We start from the raw sequence: 794 nt of genomic DNA, 5'->3' as shown, positions 1-794 counted from the left end.
TGAGAGAGCTGGTCGAAATCGGCCTCATATCGGTAATATCTTTAGGTGGCTTGCATTTGGGGACTGTTTAAAAATACATGGGAAAACACCATCAATAAAACATTGGCTAAAAATTGCCGTTAAAGGAGTAGATAAATTTTATCCCTCCCTTGAAATTAGCTTTTGCGGATGGGTCATGTCTCCCTACGCTGTATGAATCAAGTCTTCGTTTGATATCCTTTTCTCTATTCTCAAAGGCTCTTTTTTTTCTTACTTCACACGCCCATAAGGAGAGCCCTTGCAAGTAAGGACTCGTACCAAAAAAACAAGCAAACAAAATGCTATTGAGATTATTGTTTTAGAAGCCCAATCAACTTTTTAATGCTAGATACAGAGGATCTAGATTGAGGCCTGATTGAGCATGACCATCGAAGACCCTAATTTTAGCTATATATAAGGTTTTATAGATGAATTCTTATAGATTAATGAAAATATTTTGACTCGCGCCCGACCTGCAAGGACTCAGATGAGGAAAAACCATCGAAAGTTAAAACTAAAAGCTATTTATGCTTCTTATAAATCCTGGTTGGGATAATATGCTGTATTCTTATAGATACGCTTACTAAAATGAGAAAAAAATTCTCAAGTTTGTAAGAGATTGGAAACCATCTTATGATAGACTACCTGATTAAAAACTGGAAATACGCCCCCTGCTACATAGATCGGGCCGTGTTTGAACCCCCTAAAAGAGAAAACGTGGAAAAAAGCTCTTATTCTCCATCAAATTGCTCTGAAATCCAACAAATCAGTTCTGT

The sequence above is a fragment of the Artemia franciscana genome, chromosome 3, assembly GCF_032884065.1.
Source record: "Artemia franciscana chromosome 3, ASM3288406v1, whole genome shotgun sequence".
Classification (NCBI taxonomy): Eukaryota; Metazoa; Arthropoda; class Branchiopoda; order Anostraca; family Artemiidae; genus Artemia; species Artemia franciscana.
Note: the sequence above shows the minus strand (reverse complement) of the source record.